This window comes from Chelonoidis abingdonii, chromosome 19 (genome assembly GCF_003597395.2).
Source record: "Chelonoidis abingdonii isolate Lonesome George chromosome 19, CheloAbing_2.0, whole genome shotgun sequence".
Classification (NCBI taxonomy): domain Eukaryota; kingdom Metazoa; phylum Chordata; order Testudines; family Testudinidae; genus Chelonoidis; species Chelonoidis abingdonii.
In genome coordinates, this window is record NC_133787.1 from 3,175,871 (window position 1) to 3,191,720 (window position 15,850).

A 15,850-nucleotide genomic window follows, 5' to 3' on the forward strand; every position below is an offset into this window, starting at 1 on the left:
ACCAGACACTATCAGAAAACAAGACACTGGGCTAGATGGACCATTGCTCTGACCAAGCATGGCCATTCTTATGTTCAGGGAATCCCATCGCTAGCTCATAATATAAACGTAGCCTAATTCGTCTATCCATGTTCCAGTCAGGCCTGTGACTGATCCATTTCCATTCATATAAGCCAGGGCCACACACCCCTTATTATTTTGGATTTCATCAGATTGAATCTGAAATATTTTCACTAAAACAAGGCTGGGAGGTTGGAATAATTCATGGAGGACATCCTGCTGCTCTCTGATCTCAGAGGAGGGCACGTACTGGTGAATCAGAGCTAGTAAGCTAAAATCCCCCACTAGTGAGAGAGGGCTCCTGGAGAAGGAGTGGGAACTGGTGTACCGGGCCCTGCATAAGTTTCAGGAGATGTTTTCTATACCTCTGCTACAGCCCTCTCACCAAGGATTTGTGGGGTATGAAATCCATCAGCAGGGACTGGCCAGCAGTGGCAGAACATACAGCTGGCTCCCGAGCAGTAACCAGAGGGACCACCTGACCAGATCATTGGGCTTGACTGAATATGGGTCCCTCCCAGGGACAGACGAATCCACCCTGAGGTCAGTCTCAATCTGGCTGGAAACTGACGCCCGCTGGGTCTGTCTGGCTGAGTCTGCCCTCCTCCTCCCCTCAAGACCAGTCACTCCCAGGGAGGCAGCAAGGACGGCACCCTGCAGGTTCTCTGGTTTGGCTCCCAGCCCTTTTCCCAGATCTGAAGGGGCCTGCTCTTTTATGCTGGAAGAGATGAACCTTGAATCTCAGCCCCAGCCCCTCACATCCTCTCCTGGGTAATCCCCAGGATCTAGCCAAAAACGGTATCTGAGTCACAGGTGTCGGTAAGGGCTCTACTGAAGCATGACAGGGAAACCAACAGGGCCAACTCCCGTGTTTTCACCTGTTCCTCAGTGCCCTAGGCGAGGGCAGCAGAAGAGAGATCACCCAACGTGTCCATAGCAACTTGGCCGCAGAGCGCTCTAAAATGCTATGCAGGGAGAGGCCATCCAGGGACACAGAGGGCAGCCAGTTTGCAGCTGTGCAGAACTAGCAGGCGATGGAGGCCGCAGCCTCCAGGAACACCAGGCAGTGCAAAGCCATTAGAGCTCAGCCTCCAGGGCCTTTGATGAATTGTGATGGGTCTGGGGGAGCTGGGCGACCCTCCTGCACTCAGCCCAGCGTGCAGCATGTGGAAAGCGTCTTCCTTGGTGAGCATAAGGAATACTTTGGTCTGAGCTGGGAGAGAATTCAGATTGGGCAGGGAGGGAATGCCAAGCCACCAGCTGTCTGGGGCTGGCCTAAATATTACCCCTACCCTCTACTCTTCTGTGGAGTCCGGTAGCTCAGGGGCCATGCAGGGATCTGTGCAGGGGAGGAAGGGAGACAGAGCATGCGTACATTGGAAGTGGCTGGGCTCTTCCATGCCATGTTAAGCCCAAAGGAAATTCTTCTATGGACCAAGCACAAGACAGAGAACCAGGAGTTTTCACGTTACCATCTCAGCTCTGCTACCAACTCCCTGGCGGACTCAGGGGAGTCACTGCTCCTTTGCGACTCAGTTTCCCCACTCTTCAGATGAGGATAAAAAACACTCCCCCCAGAAGCATTATGGGACTTGCTAGTTAACATCCTGGGAGGAGGAGTCTGCCAGAGTCAGCAAGGCAGTCATCCACATCTCTCCGTCAAACTCACCTCCACCACCAGGGCGGCAAAGAACGCGGCTAGGTGTGCGATGCGACCACGGCTTGTTACGCGTCACAGCAATCTCACCAGCACCTTGTGTTCCCCATCTGCCTGTTGGCTCCTTCTACTTCAGTCATAAGCTCCTCGGGGCAGGGTCTGGGCATGCTTCCCTCCCCGCTCCTGCCCCAGAACACCTAGAACAACAGGGCTACTGCAATGCAAATAAATCTTCGACTTCTGCCCCTCAATCCACACCTACAATCCTCAGTGTGGTCATTGGGAAGCAAGGTGCAGACTGGAAGGTAGATCTGGGCAACAGGGTCATAGGTGCTAGAGAAGCCATGTTCTTCCAGCAGCATAGACTTGCCGACGCTGCGCTGTGTAACGCTGGAGGGGTAGCAACACAAGGGTAACTGAGACCTGGTCTACATGGGGAGTGGGGGTGGAAATCGATCTACGTTGCGCAACTTCAGCAATGTGAATAACTGTCGATGTACTTAGATCTACTCACTGCAGTGTCTTCACTGCAGCGACTCCCCTGTCGACTCTGCCTGCGCCGAGCTGGGGTACAGAAGAAGTCGACGGGAGAGCACTTGGGGGTCAATTTAATCGCATCTAGACCAAATGCGATAAAATTGATCCCCGCTGGATCGATCGCTGCCCGCTGATCCGGCAGGTAGTCTAGACATACCCTGAGAGGCAAGTCCTCTCGTCTAGCAAGGCCTTGCTCTATGGAAGAACAGAGTGGGAAATCAGGAAGGAGAATAACTGAACTCCCGACAACTTGGAGTCTCCCATATTGCCTGTCTCCAGACGCCAGCTGTAATCGGGTCTTGGGTTATAATATGCTCACAAAAAAGCTATGAACACCAGTTACACCTAGTCTGATAGGGAAACTGGAGAGATGCTCAAAGTTCTCATGGGCTTCTTCAATATTCAAATTGCATGGATACAATAGACACCCTGGATAAGCCAACTTCTCTTCTTTGTTGGAAAAATTCCAAGAGGATACCAGGGTCTGGAATAAGTTATGTGAGGTAGACGATGTGCTAAGAGTATGAGCTTGTGGCTTAACATCTTAGTTCTTCTACGGGCTCCTGACGAAGACATCCCAGGGATTGGTCGGAAATGCTACAGCCTGCTCCGAGACTCTTGAGCCCCTGTTCAGAAGAGACTGTACCACTATCCTCAGGGCGAGGCCTCACCAGGACCCCAAAATTTATGCAGAATTATTGGATATTTCCATTAGACTAATGGAAAGCAGGATTCAGAAGGAAAGCCTGTCCAATTTAAGACCTTCTTGTGCCCTTCCATGGGTGCTGCAGAAGGAACATATGCTTAATCAAGTCTCTTGATTTAGTACCATTGGGCCAAATCCTCAGCAGGTGTAAACTGACAACTCCACTAGCTTCAACTATGTTATGCCAGTACACACCAGCTGAGGATCTGGGACAGAGTAAATTCATTATGAGGGTAACTGTAATTACTGTACAGGGAGGAGCCGTTTCCTCTATTCAATGTTTTGTTTCACCAAGTTTAACTAATTGAGAGAGTGTCTTGTAGAAAGCAGCATCAAATGTTACAGTAGCCTCTTTGAGGCTGGAGAATTACATCTCTTACGCAGCAGAAAAATAGCAGAACTAGAAATATAAGACAAGGAAGTTAGGGACTAACTGACCATTTCACTCCTGGACTCTCAGTGGAAAGGAGGTTAAAGATAAGCAGTTTGCCTAAAGTGAAAATAAACTACAAAGAAGTGGTGAAAGACTCTCCTCCCAGGGGAAGAGAGAGAGAGCAAAATGAGATTTTAGCAGCCTTTAACTTGATGGGATTGCACCAGAAAAAAAAAAAAAAAAAGGAGAGAAGATGGTGGAGATAATATCTTTTATTGGACTATCTTCTGTTGGCAAAAGAGACAAGCTTTCCAATGACGCAGAAGTTGGTCCAATAAAAGATATTACCGTGTTTCTCTCATACCTTGGGAGCAAACAAACACTGCAAACCTATTTAAAAAGAAAAGAAAAGGTGATTCTATTGATTTTATTCTAACCCCACAAGGCTGCGGTTCATGAAACGACTGCCACACGGCCAGTGCTGAGAGGCTGCAGTGGGAAGTAAACAGAGATACAAACTTGATATTGCCTAGAGAGGGAAAGCGGCTTACAAAAGCTGTAAGTATGGCCAAAAGTATCACTGGAAGACGAAATAGCAAGACTGCTTCCTGTGCGGAGAATTTAAAAGCAAAACAATGAAGCTGTAACAAACTGCTTCTAGCAAGGAAACGTACTGTACCAAGGACACAGCAGGCTGATACTATACCAACCCCCGGCCCCAGTACAGAGAAGCACTAAAACATGAGCATCAACTTGAAGCATGAGACTGTCAATAAAAGGCTATTAATGTAAAGTTACACAAGTGCTCTGCTGGATCAGGGCTGTGACTGGAGATGCCACGTAGGGCGTGTGGTAGAAGAGACAAGGGTTGGAAAAACTACTGTGTTAAAAAAGCAAACAAAAAACCCCCCCACAACTTAAAAACCGAGTGGCATCCTTTAAGTTACACAGCAGATCCCAAGACTCACGGGCGGCTCCAGGCCCCAGTACGCCAAGCGCGTGCTTGGAGTGGCATGCCACAGGGGGCGCTCTGCCGGTTGCCGGTCCCACGGCTCCGGTGGACCTCCCGCAGGCGGAACCGCGGGACTGGCGAAGTGCCCCCCACGGCATGACGCCGTGCTTGGGGGGGTGAAATGTCTAGAGCCGCCCCTGCCGAGACTCCATTTAAACTGAAACTGGATTTAATTTGAGTTCTATATTTTGAACGGATTAAAGAGTCTGCAAGTGAAGCACAGTGGGGAATTCTGCCTGTGTGTTTCCCAGTGTGAATACCAATACTGGAGGTTACAATGTGGCACAGGACTTGGTTAGTTTACTATTTCTTAGCTTCTCTTCTATTTGAAATTTGTATTCAAGCTGTTTAATAGCTGTGGAGCAGGGTGTTGTGAGAAGGAAAAGAGTTAGAGCAGTGGTTCCCAAACTGGGATTCGTGAAATGTTACAGGGGTTCTTGGGGAAAAAATTCCCTAATGGTGGGCACAGCTGTCTATGGGGATCCCAGGCAGCATGGGGCCGGCAGCATGGGGCCAGCAGCCCGGAGCCCCTGGACTTCCAAGAGCTAAGCAGATCAAAGCAAGTGTATCTATCACACTGAGGAGATTTAAACTTCAAGACTCTTTATACAAAATGGAAAGGGGAGGTGGATATTTTCTGCTGTTTTTTTAAATTAAATAGGCAGCTAGTCTTGTTTTTTAAATTATGAAGAAGAACAAGTTTAAGCTTTGTTGTAACCTGTGTTGTTTGTAGGGTGACCAGACAGCAAGTGTGAAAAATCAGGAGGGGCGTGTGGTGGTGGTGGTGGGGGCAGTAATAGGAGCCTATACAAGTAAAAGACCCAAAAATCAGGACTGTCCCTATAAAACTGGGACATCTGGTCACCCTAGTTGTTTGTCTGGACTGCTCAAGACCTGAATGCTTGTGTAGGAGGAACTCTTTTTGAGCTGGCTTCTTAAATCCCTTTCTGCTGTTTCACATCTGATATTCCTTGGTGAAACACAGGAGCTGTAGTAAGAGGAGGCCCTGAGATGTAAACCTTGGTGTCAGAGGCCCGGTATGAGGCCTAAAGCCTGAACTAAAGTAATGGTCAGGACTTTGCTAACATAAAGCAAAGTTAAGCTGTGAGCCAGAGGCAGGCCCTGCTCACAGAAGCTGGCAAGGAAAGGGCTGATGCTGCATAAACATATACCGACAGTGTGTTAGATATTAGAAATATAAATACGGTGCCAGGACACCCTGATACTGGAACATTCCACCCAGATAATAAGGAACATAACTGACCCATCCTAAAGACAGGGTCAAAAGGGTAATATGATGGATAGAGTTGTTTTGTTCGAACCAACACGTACAACGTGAGAGGCGGCACCTTGCTACGTCAGGAGTGATGTGCAACTTGTTTGTACCTGTGTACAAGAATGCACCCGAGTGGATGACTTTGTCCAGCCTAGGGGGCAGTGGAAAGTCCCGCCACTGACTGAGCCGAGTGCATTGTCAGGGAGCAGATATGTACTAGCTAGCAGCACCTTGGACTTCTATGCCAGGGAAAGCTGGAGACCGTTTCTCTTCGACAATAATCCTGGCCTGGGTGCCTTCATATCTTACTAGAGTCTGTGGACATTGGGGGTTCTCTTGGGGTCTGCTGTGTCAGCAATCTGCGCAGAGCTAGGGCAGCACACAGCGGGAACACATGCATGCAGCCAATTGATATCAACATTGAGCAGAGCAGAGCAGAGCACCACACCGGTAGCGTCTGACAACAGGAGCCTTGTCTTATAACAGGCTTATTCAAAGCGATACAAGCTACGAAAGGGAGATCTTGGAAGAGTGTTGCCATTTTCATAATGTAATAAAAATACAGTAATAAATAATAGCGTGTAATATGCATGTCAAAAACAAAATTTTATATTTCCAAGATCACTGCTTTTATAATTTATACGCAAGTAAAGGAGAAAATCCCTGGAAATATTCATTTTTAGGAGGAGGTTCACAAGACTTGACATTTTAGTGAAAGGGGTTCACAGGTTGTTAAAATTTGGGAACCACTGAGTTAGAGGGACAGATGCTCTTGACTTAAAAATAGCCTTGTGCCAATTCACAGTGGCTGAAGATCTGAAATGCAGATGACTCCAGTGTGTGCAAATTGTATGGCCAGACCCTTGGTAAGAGGTAGGTGCCTTTTTAAAAACAAATTGTAAAACTGAAAGATATTTCGTATTTAAGTCACACGACCCAGTCTAGCCATGTGGCTTGCTGTCTGCCTTTAGTGGCAATCCATGGAAAGAGGTTGATGATTCTGCTACTGCCCCTTATCTCAGTGGTTCTCAACCTGTGGTGGGATCCATGAACCATACCCAAGGGGTCCGCAAAAGACTTAGACCAAAAACGGACTGAACAGAATTCACTTGTATATACACATCACCATAGGGGTCTGCAAATGAAAAAAGGTTGAGAACCACTGGTCTTGGCTAAGAGTCCTGGTCCTTCAACTCAGGCTGACAAGGCTCTTGCTCTCTGATCTAGGGGGGAGGGGTGTCCCAGGTTCAATCTCCAAAGACAACCCCGCTAGGACAATAGTTTGACATGAGTTTTCACAAGAGAAGCAGGAATCAAAGCCTGAAGTTAGGCACCAGACATGAAGATGGCAGAGACAGAGAGTTATCCCAGCTAGGGAGGCAGCCCTCACAGCTCCACAGCAAGCAGCCTTGGGCTCTCGGCTCTCCAAAAAGAGCAGCAAAAACCCCCAAAGCAAGAACCCACTTGCTTCCTCTTCAGAAGTCTCATGCCTGAGCAGGCTGCAAACAGATGCACGTGGGAGGTGGGGAGGGAGAGCTGCTGAGCAGTGTGTGCTCTGCCCAGAAGTGTAGGACAATATTTAAGATTTAAATTTGGGTATGAATGTTTAATGGCAAAAAGGTGCCAGACTGACAGCGCTGGAGGTTGGAGTCCTCTAGCATAGGGCCTTGTCCTACTTCCCATCAGTGCAGAGTTGAGCCCCTTCCCCAGAGAAGCCATCCTAGTAGACTTGGGGAAGAGCTAGATGCTCTGTTTCAGGAATTCTGCTTGGTTTAGGGTCCTTTTCGAAGGGTCTGAAGGGAGAATAGATGCAGAATGTTGCTCCTGATTGTGGTGGAAAACAATTATCAAGAGGCAGGTTCCTACAGCTTTTCCTAACAGGCGCCCCACAGTGAGAGGTGGTCCCAGAGTTCACAGGCAGAGCCTCTCTAACAGGCTGATCAAGCCAGCCTGAAAGCGAGGGACTCCAATTTCATCTCTGCCCGTTTAGATCTAAAGAGATAGGTCAGGTCTGCAAGTGCAGAATCCTCCTTCCCTGCCCCTGCCCCTGCCCCTGCCCCTGGGGGCCTGAAAACCTGCAGCAAGGCAGAGAGATTTGCAACAAGAGCGCTGGCAATAGCCCATCTGATCTTTCACTGAGGTGCCCATCCTCACCGCTCCATTCCCCACCCCTGGGTTCCCAGGGGCATCTTTGAGGAGGAAATCATTTCACACACGTTCTTGCTGTGCAGCATCTCCCTTGGAAAAACCCAACACACTCCACTCTTACACAAAGTCCAGCCAGAATAAGGAGATTGATCTTCCTACAGCAATACACACACACACAGACACACAAAATCTTCAAATGAGACTGCCAGGCTAACCAAGTTTAATACTAGATTAGGACAGATTGCTGCATGCTCACTGCATCCAGAGTGCACATCAGTGGCGTCTAAAGGCTTCGCTCCTCTGATTTTTACAGTAAGTCTACACTGCTATTTATTATTTATAGGCTGCGGACAATACAGAGCACTCTACGATACGTGTAAAAGAAGCACAAGGATCTCAGTATAGCTCAGAGAGAACGTGACAATATTTCAGATGCCAGAGAAGGCAGATTCAACCCAGCCCAACTTACTGTTGTAAACACTCCCCTCGGGAGCGACAACACAGAGGAGGTGTGTCAGGATTCCATTTTTAAAGAGTTACTTTGGTGCTATTCACAGATACAAAGTAGATATTCATGTTGCATAGGACCAAGAGCCCTATGCTGGCAAGGAGGGGGATGGTTTGGTAGCAGACACTATCATCCTTCTTTGGTGTGGCATTTTTAAATTAATAAAACGGGGAGTCCCTGTTCTTTTTGCTGACACAGACTAACACGGCTGCCACTCTGAAACTTTAAATTAACAGGACAGTCTTCATTCATTAGTCCAGTTCCGTTACAGCCGCCACCACATTCTTGTCCACAAATGCTGCTGGGAATGAAGGGAGTTAGAAGCACCCGGCTGCTCATTGCTGTGTCATCACCAAGCATAGTTCAGACCCAGAGGATGCAGGACATCAGGCATAGCAACAACAACAAAGGTCACTTGAGTCGAGGATAATGACCCCAGGCAGCTAGCTAGGTACTTTACTACATCCCACCATGCTCTGCCCATTGGCAACTGAAACCTGCTGCTGCTAGTTTGCGTGTGGAGGGATCATTGCCCGTTCCAGGAGACACAGACAAGGTATTCTGGAATCTTTACCACTCAGACACTAGTTTCAGCTTTGGCAGCACAAGCTCTGCAGCTCCAGTGATCAGCGAGCAGCTTCGACGGCAGCTAACGCCCTCAGGACCACTCGCTCCCAGACTGCTTGCACATGCCCTCAAACCCAGAGTTTTAGTTGCTGTCTTCAAGTTGCTGTCTTTAGTTGCTGTGGCCTCTGCCTGGCGGAGCTGTAAGCCACTCGGGAGGATCCATATCCCTTGTGGAAGAGCTTTAAAGAATATCTGCCAGATTTCAAAGCACATGGGGCTCGGGAGGAAGCAGCGTCTGGTATTAACATCCCTTCTACTTTTGGTCCCTGATATGGAGACCTTCTCAATCATGATGGAAAAATCAGACCAGCTTATTAGGGGGACATGGGAGGAAGAAGTTTGTCAGGAACCCACGGAGACGGAGGTCAAAAAGTGCTCAAGAGCAAAGACTGAACTAAAAACAGAGGCGACATCTGTCAGCCCCTATGAGGAGAGAGTCAGTCTACAGCCAGCAGAGTCGCTTGTGCCTTGAAGCCTCTATACCTTGAGCAGGGAAGCGATTATCTGCCTGTACAGCCGTTCAGGTCAGAGGAACCTCCTAGATGCTGCCATCTTCAGCCCCTTCTGCAGTGAGGGTTTCCCAGGGGCTGCTGCTCTCAATGATCTCTCGTGGGGCACTATGAACTTTGCTGTCCATTCAGGCTTTAATATCAACATTCAAACTAGCGCCCCGAAGGCGTAGCTGAGATCAGGGCCCCATTGGACTAGCCACACTAGGAAGAGAACGTCCCTGTCCCAAAGAACTAACTGTCGAAATGGAGCAAGAGTGGAGGTGACTTGCCCTAGACGAGCTGGGAATAGACTCATCTCTCCAGTCCTCCATTTCAACCAGCTCCCACTTGCTCTAGAGGCCACAGATGCCAGATGCTCAGAAGTCACAGTGATGGGCCCTGCATAAGGAGCGAAGGAGAAAGGACTAGGCCCTGAGCATGGTTTAGACATAACACGGCTAGAAGGGAATTCTGCCAGCAAGCTAACTTCCTAAGGGGGAAAGCGTTTGGGAGCCAGAAGTAACCCTTCCCCCTACCATGCCCCAAACAACCTCAGCCCACCAAATGGCCTCCTCCCACTCCACTGCACACACCACACTGCTGGGTCTGCACCCAAGCTGTGCATGCTAAGAGTCAGAAAGGTGATTCTCCCAACTGCCCGATGCTCAGGCTGTCCAAGACGTCTCACAGCAACACCATCGCTACAGGCTCTGGGCATAGGAACAAGCCACCTTCCCCTGGGAGCCCCAAAAGGTACCTGTGTTGCAAATACAGGCAGGAGCCGAGAGACCCATTTAACGATCGTGCATTACCAGCCAGGTTATCTCCGTTTCTATAGCCCCTTCCAGGGCTTGTGAGCAGTGACTTTTCGCTGGCTAATTCAGCAGCATGGGAGAGCCACAAGGAAGCCAGGCAGCTCCCTCCCACCCACCTCTGATGAGGTTCAACAAGAACAAGTGCAGAGTCCTGCACTTAGGACAGAAGAATCCCATTCACTGCTACAGACTAGGGACCGAATGGCTAGGCAACAGTTCTGTAGAAAAGGACCTAAGGGTTACAGTGGACGAGAAGCTGGATATGAGTCCGCAGTGTGCCCTTGCTGCCAAGAAAGCCAATGACAGTTTGGGCTGTATAAGTAGGGGCACTGCCAGCAGATCGAGGGACGTGATCATTCCTCTCTATTCGGTACTGGTGAGGCCTCATCTGGAGTACTGTGTCCAGTTTTGGTCCCCACACTCAGGGCCGCCCAGAGGATTCAGGGGCCTGGGGTCTTCGGCGGCGTGGGGCCCCCCCACCGCTGAACTGCTGCCGAAGACCAAGAGCGGAAGAAGCTCCGGGGCCCCCAGAGCGAGTGAAGGACCCCGCTCCAGGGGCCCCAAAAAACTCTCCTGGGGGCCATGCAGGGCCCGGGGAAAATTGCCCCACTCTCTGGACAGCCCTGCCCACATTACAAAAAGGATGTGGAAAAACTGGAAAGAGTCCAGCAGAAGGCAACAAAAATGATTAGGGGGCTGGAGCACATGACTTATGAGGAGAGGCTGAGGGAACTGGGATTGTTCAGTCTGCAGAAGAGAAGAGTGAGTGGGGATTTGCTAGCTGCTTTCAACTACCTGAAAGGGGGTTCCAAAGAGGATGGATCTAGACTGTTCTCAGTGGTGGCAGATGACAGAACAAGGAGTAATGGTCTCAAGTTGCAGTGGGGGAGGTTTAGGTTGGCTATTAGGAAAAACTTTTTCACTAGGAGGGTGGTGAAGCACTGGAATGGGTTACCTACGGAGGTGGTGGAATCTTCTTCCTTAAAAACCTCTAAGGTCAGGCTTGACAAAGCCCTGGCTGGGATGATTTAGTTGGGGATCGGTCCTGCTTTGAGAAGGGGGTGGGACTAGATGACCTCCTGAGGTCCCTTCCAACCCTGATATTCTAAAATTCTATGATTTCCTTGCCTTGGCATTTGCCAAGAGACAGGCCAACAAAGATGACATGTGGCTGGGCTGGGGGAGCAGCTGCTCCGGATGCCCAGAGCCAAATCAGCTGCAGCGGGCAGAGGAGCTAGTGCTCATGCATGGGTGAGCCTGCGCATGCTAAACCCAGCTGTGCATGCAAAGTAGCCTGGAGACTTGCCTTCACTGAAGAGTTCACCGTGCTGCCAGGGGATCCAGTTACTCCATTCGCCCTCCCTGTGCCCCAAACGAACCCGCCGCAGATCTTTGCTGAGATGGACCCTGATGGTCCTTTGACACATCCCATGTGCTGGCCAGGACCTGGGCACAGTTGGGGGGGGGGCACCCTTAGATCCTGCCACACAGACCAGACAAGTGCATTCAGGGACAGCCACACAGTGCCCAAGTCAAGCCGCAGTCCCACCCACTCCTTCCACACAGCGCCCCGGTGTGCCATTCTCACCCTGCTGAGTGCTCTTCCCCTCCTGCTGCTGATTTTTGGCAGAGAGACACCACCATTCTAGGTTGGCGTGCGGCCTCGCCACACTCACGGCTGGCTGCATCAGGCAAGAGCCCCTCCCGTGTCCAGCAAACACAGCAGGAGCTGTGCCCAGACAGACGTGGCTCAACCCCTGGGCAGACACCACACTGCTGGAGCCCAGGGAGCAGCCTTTGCTATCAGCAACATGCAGCCACAGAACAGCCCCCACCCATAGCCCTGCTGGGGAGGATACACGTGGCTGAGCCAGCCAGCTGGTGATGGCTGGACTAGTCTGCGTGGGGATCACAGCACTGGGCCCCAGGGCCATGCAGAATGCACTTGGGGTCAGAGCCCTGAGGGATGAGGCAGGGGCACTCAGTGCACACGCTGGACCCCATCCCTCCGCTGCAGGCTGGGAGCACAGAAGAAAAAAGAGTGAAAGAGTCATTCCCTGCGCACGGCTGGATGGCAGCCAAGGGAAAGGCGTAAATCAAACAGACAGATCCCAGGCCTCCTGCCCAGAAGGGAAATGCTGCCTGCGGCCCCTTCAGTTCAGAGGTTCCTCCCAGAGTCAGGAGGTTCAGTCGGGTAGAGGGGCCCGTTTCCTCCTCTCCCAGCCCCAGGCAGATGACCCAGGCTGTGCTCATCAGATGACAACATTATGCCAAGCTGGTGACCCTTTTCTCCCCCTCCCCTTTCTCCTTCCCCTCGGAAGCAATCTGGACTACAGACCCCTCCCCCCCTAGAGGCATGGCGCGCCAGCGCAGCACAAGGAAGCTCAGACTCCAGACGAGGATCATTCCAGAGGGAGGTCCCCAAAGCGCCCTTCCCATCTCGTTAACTCTGTACCATGGCCACGCACTGCACACCTCTCACTGGGTGCCAGGCATATGCCCAGAGCCGGGGGCGGGGCACAAGGAGGGGAACAAACCCTCCTGCAAAGACGCGCTCTCTCCTCGGTCTCAACGAGAGCCAGATGAGTCATCAGCTGGCACCTGGTTGGATGAAACAGGTCCCCCCCGCCCCATATACACCCCAACACAACTTCCCACCCTGTCATGGTGCGAGACCTTCGTCCCCTATCCCTCATCAGTGGGGTCATGCTGGACAATAGTCAGAAGCTCTGGGGCAGGGAATCCTGCCTCCTGCCAGCCACATGGGTGCTACGAGCCTCTACCCAGCAAACAGTCTAGTTCGTGCAAAGGCTGGTACCAACCCACGGAAGACCAAGATGGTCCCGCTATCTAGACTAGCTCCTGACTGAGCACCAACCTCAGTGCATACTGTCAAACAGCAGGACAAATGCCCGAAACCGACTGTACTGTCTAGAATTAGGTTTCACCAAGCCAGTAACAAATGTGATTGCCTGGCTCAGTACAACAGTCTTAGCATGGAGTCACAGACAGTCCCCCTGTGCATTCCAGTCTGTCTTGCCACTCAGGCAAGCTGGACTCAGTGATAGTTGGTTGCCACACACCAAAGATCACAAAAGACTCAGGTTGCTTCCATTCCCCAGAGACCAGTCACTTGTCCCAGTCAGTCAATTTGTACCTCAGATCTGACATCGAAGACAAGGCTTGCAGCCTATCCTACAGTAAACTAAGAATGTATTAACTAGGAAAAAAGAAAATGAGAGAGTTATTTACAGGTTAAAGCAGGCAACGTATATACAGAAATGAGTTACAGCTGATGGTTTCAAAAAGGTGACAGAGCTGTTGTGATCAGTCAGCACCGACTGTCTTTTAGAGCTAACGGAGGTTGACCCTGGGGATCCCAGCTTTTGTTTCCTAGCTCCAGGCCTGGAAGAGTCCAAACAGCACAAGAGAGATGAACATTTCTCATGTCAGCTATCTAGATTTCCTTCTTCCAGAACTCAGGTTCATGGGATGCGCTGGCTTTCACATAACATCCTTCATGGGTGCGAGAGGACTATTAACCCAGGCTTCGAATCACCATGTCCCACAATGGCCCATTTTGTTTTGACAGTCCTTCTTGACCCCCCTCCAGCCTAGGTTCACAGGTTCAGAGCAGGCATTTTTACAGTTCTAAAGCAAAACATCCCTATTACCGCATAGCCCGGGAGACAGACATTACAAGCAAGAGTAATGCAGCAATTTACAAGCCTTTTAGAGAGTCTAAACCCATTCTTACAAGTCTACTGCCTCCCTGGAACCATACTAACATACCAGTGAGCTGGTCTGATTTCTAGCTACGGATTTATCAGTGCTCAGCAGACGCCAACAGCCTTGGCAAGAGCTGGGCTACCAGTGTCACAAAGACCTTGGCCAGAAGGCCGTGCAGCAGCAATTCAGTAAGTGACCCATCCCTTACCAGGAGGATTTTCTGCCCATGCAGCAGGAACAGACTGCAATCCAGCAGGGCCCCTCCCCCTTCTGAGATTTATCCTCTGCCAGTTCTTTTCATTGCGTGGTCTGGAAAGCAACCAGTGGGCTGGGTCCGTGGCGCTCCACTAGGGAGCAAGAGCTCCATGCAACCTGAGCGGCACAGAGCCACCTCAGGGCCTCAGCCTCCCTTGCATGGCTCCACAAGAGACCAGGGCCTGAGCACACCGCTTAGTCAGATGGGGAGGAAAATAGCATTGACAGGCTGATCTTGTACGTAACAAGCACGTGGGAGGATCCCGTTAGAAATGGGGGCTGTAGCCTATTCCCACAACATGGTTATAAGACAAACTGGTCCCAGCCACATGGGCAAAACCAAACTATTCCAACACCTGCAGCCGAGATGGCCCTGAATGCCAGCCTGCTGTAGGGTGTGGGGTTCAGAAGTGCTCAGCGTGGGCCTAGCTGTGCTCTCGCTGAAATCCGACTTCAGGGGCAGGCTGAGGTCGAGGGCTTTTGGAAGGTCCACCCCGAAAGTCTCTCCTGAGAGCAGGACAATCCTGCTGCACTCATATGGACGCCTCCGTAGGATGGACTCAAAGAGCTATTTGAGCCTCCTGCTGCCTTCTTCTTACAGGCCCTGACCTACTCCACTCCCCCACGTGAAGGTGGGCTCTGCATCCACCCACCCATCACTGGCCATTTACTGTCCCTCATTGCTGCGTTCAACTCTCATGCTGTTCCCTTCTTTCCTTCGTGCAGGAGATGTCTGCCAGCCCTGCCGTCAGGGAAGAGTCAGCCCTCCCACCCCCAATGCTGCATTTCTCGCTACAAGTCTGAGTCCCCCTAATGTTTGCATTGGATGCCCTGCCAAGAGATGCTTTGCACAAGCACAGAGGTCCCAGCATCACCCCAGAAAGAAGTGCATGTCAGTCACTGTTTCAAAGGACCTTTCATACAAAGATTGGAAGAACCATCTAGAGTCACTTCCTCACACCTCCCCGAGATGAGACCCCATGCCCAGTCATGTGCCAACCCTCTTGGAGACTCACTCCCCTTCCATACCATGGAGACCCCCCTAGGCTAGCACTACCTGCTGGGCCTGTGTGCATTGCAGTCTGAAGGGGCAACTAACAGCCTCAGGGCAAGGACCACTTCTGCCTCTTGTAGGGCACAGGGCACACCGTCAGTACAGAAAGCCAGCAACAGCCCATGAAATGGGACCCTCAGCATGGCACAGGCCCTGCACGGTATGACCCAAGCAGCATGCACCCAGCATGTTCTAGATGTGGAAGGAGGCACCAACCTGGGCAATCTCTAGCATATGGTCAAACCTGTCGTATCTAAAAGAAACTGAATCATTTAGCGAAAGTCTAAACAGAAGTCTGGGAAACCTTAGAAACAGACTTTTAGTTCAGAATTCAAAAAAGTCTCAGAGAATAAGGAATACAGAGTTGCCATCTCAGATGAAGAAAATTGTTTCAAAATTCCCAGAAACAAGAGTCACTCTGAACTACAAGGAGTATTGGACAATTACACTATCTACTAGTGGCACATTTATTTCAAACGCAATAGATATAGGTGCACAAGCTAATGCAATTTCAAAAGAAATTATATGGCTAAAGTAAAAGGTGTAGTAAGAGAACAAATACAGTATGTATTAATTTACAATCTTAGTGGCGAAAATATTCC

At 50.4% G+C, this 15,850-nt stretch overlaps 1 protein-coding gene across 4 annotated transcripts in view; it reads right to left on the reverse strand.

Annotated features, from left to right (window-relative positions):
* The window catches only part of ST3GAL2 (ST3 beta-galactoside alpha-2,3-sialyltransferase 2), a 52,761-nt gene extending 40,718 nt beyond the window's left edge, over positions 1 to 12,043 (reverse strand). Inside the window, exons 1-2 of one of the 4 annotated variants that reach the window (XM_075073756.1) lie at positions 11,799 to 12,043; positions 11,513 to 11,656 (exon numbers count right to left, since the gene is read on the reverse strand). The gene's annotated coding sequence lies outside the window, so the exon portion shown is untranslated. The other 3 variants (XM_075073754.1, XM_032795403.2, XM_075073755.1) reach the window with 3 other exon arrangements.
* Positions 12,044 to 15,850: the final 3,807 nt, after the last annotated feature.